Source organism: Vigna angularis, chromosome 3, assembly GCF_016808095.1.
Source record: "Vigna angularis cultivar LongXiaoDou No.4 chromosome 3, ASM1680809v1, whole genome shotgun sequence".
Lineage (NCBI taxonomy): Eukaryota > Viridiplantae > Streptophyta > Magnoliopsida > Fabales > Fabaceae > Vigna > Vigna angularis.
The window spans coordinates 32,458,195-32,460,760 of NC_068972.1; positions in this window are offsets into that span (position 1 = coordinate 32,458,195).

Consider the following 2,566-nt stretch of genomic DNA (forward strand, 5'->3'; position numbering starts at 1 on the left):
TCCCTATTGTGAAAGAGTTCTACACTAATGCTAAGGCATTAGGAGGAGAGCATGAGACTTATACCAGCTGTGTGAGGGGCAAGAAAATTTCCTTTGATGTTGACACCATCAACACTTTTTTGGGCACTGACTGGGAAGAAGAGCGGTGTTAGTATGAGCGGGCTATGGCTGAACGGGTTGATTATGAGGATATGAAGAGGACCCTATGTGTGCCTGGAGGGCACTTTGAGAGGAGCAGATCTGATGTACCTAGCCACATCAAGAGGGCATCTTTGATACCACTAGCCAAATATTGGATGACCTTCTATCAGGCCAACATCCACCCTTGCTCCCATATGTCTGATATCACCACTCAGAGGGCTATCCTTTTAAATTGTATTTTGAGTGGAAACGAAGTCAACTTAGGGGCAGTTATTGCTGAGGAAATCAAGAGCTGTGCACGTGCTGTGAGCAGCAGGACCCCTCTAGGACACCCCTCTCTGATTACACATTTGTGTGATATTATGGGTGTTCATGTGTTAGTGCCACCATTAGAGCAGCCAAGGAAGGATCTGGATGAGGCCTATTTTACTTACTACTCCTCTACAGAGGAGTAGGCCACAACTAGGCTACAACAGCAGGCTCCTAGGGTGCGTAGGAGGGCACCACCACCAGCACAGGGGCCTGCCCATGAAGCCGCCCCGTTTCAGATGCGAGACATGTATATGTCCCTGATGGAGGCCCGGATGATTGCTCTTTATAGAGGAGAGAAGGAGCTGCTGAGGATGCTCACGTCCGCCTTTCCTGATAGGGAGTTTATTTCACAGGAGGAGTTTGCAGCCAGGGTAGCATATCCAGAGGATCTGGCACATGCAGATGTTGGAGCAGTAGGTGGAGATGCAACTGATGAGGAGGAGGACTCTAATGATTAGAGAGTGATTGTATTTGGCGTCTACTAATGGACGCTTCTTTATTTAGACAGGATTTCTCTTTACTTTTCCTTGCTTTTATTTTATTATTTTTTTTTATTTTTTTTATTGTTGAACTCTTTCAATATTCCCATTTTTATTATTTTTTTAGTGATGTATTTTGCTCTATCTTATTACAGTGGTTTAGTTCTTCTGATGTTATGTTTTGATGAGAGTTACTTTTTGATGCTTATTGTTTAAGTTGAGGTTGAGCTGATACATGATTTGAAAACACACAGGTGGTTGCTTCTAACATGTGAAACATGTGCTTGAGGTAAAACTTTGTTGAGATACTGAGCAGGATGTTTTTTCTGAATTCTGGAACTTGAGAGTTTACCTGTGTGAGTTTTGGGCTTTAGAGTTGTTGTAAATAATTGTTATTACTCTGGAAGCATAAATGATTTTGCCCAAATTTTCTGTGATTGAACTACTTGCTTGCAGGTTTCATGTACCCCTGTTTTTATATTCTTTTTTACCACTTCCATTTTATGCACACATCACTCATCATCATGAGGACCACATTCGCACATATTTAACTGAAATGAGGACTAATTTGAACAAATTATGTACTAAAAAACAATACATTCATTCATTTAATACAAAACACAATCGTCAAACCTTAACAATGGGACCAACTAACAACCTCAACCTTCAAAACACAAAAGTAAACCAGATTGGGACCACCTAAAAACACACAGAACACATTAACCTAAAAACACACTTTCAACACATCAACCTAAAAACACACACAACAAAGCTAGGATCAGTACACTGAGAACACACACCACTACTACTAGAGAAGTATAAGCTGTCGTAACCTCGTTGCTCTTCTCGTCCGTCTAGAAGTGTTGGAAACTTCATCCCCTGACGAATGAGATGGCTCAGCCATATATCTGTCACAATAAATAAGATGAAAGATTAATAAAACATTTATAAAATAACATATATTATTTAACAAAAGCTATAAATATTTACACAAACATGAAATTCATACATAATCATATGGATTGGTCATATGTATATTCCCTCATTGTGATCTTCCCGAATTGCTTGTATATCATCAATTAGAGGGTCGTCATCCAAATTAATTGTCGTTTTAAATGGATGGTTGTCAGAAATATGAAGATTACTTAGATTCTCTTCTTTATCTTCAATTTGTCTTTTTCCTTGAAGAGCGACATACCAATGGTCAAACGCATGATCTTTGACATAAAAAACCTAACTTGCTTGATATGCCATGATAAACGGTTCGTCTCCATAACCAACCTTTCGAAAATCAACTAGTGTCATACCAGATTCATCTATTTTGACACCACTCTTATTGTCGACCCACTTACATTTGAAGAGTGCAATAAAAAACTTAGTGTAATCAACCTCCCATATCTCTTCTATTCTACCATAATATCTCATTGATCCAATTACAGGATTTTGATCTTTGGATGTAGCGACTCAGCTTCTAGACTAACACCACTATTTTGTACTGTGCTTTTATCATCCAAAGTCTTTGTATAGAATGTGCAATTATTAATTTCATAGCTTGTACAACATACAACATCAAACTTCAAACCATTTGCTAGCCACAACAAAGTCTCAGAAGACCGTGATTCTTTCAAAACTTC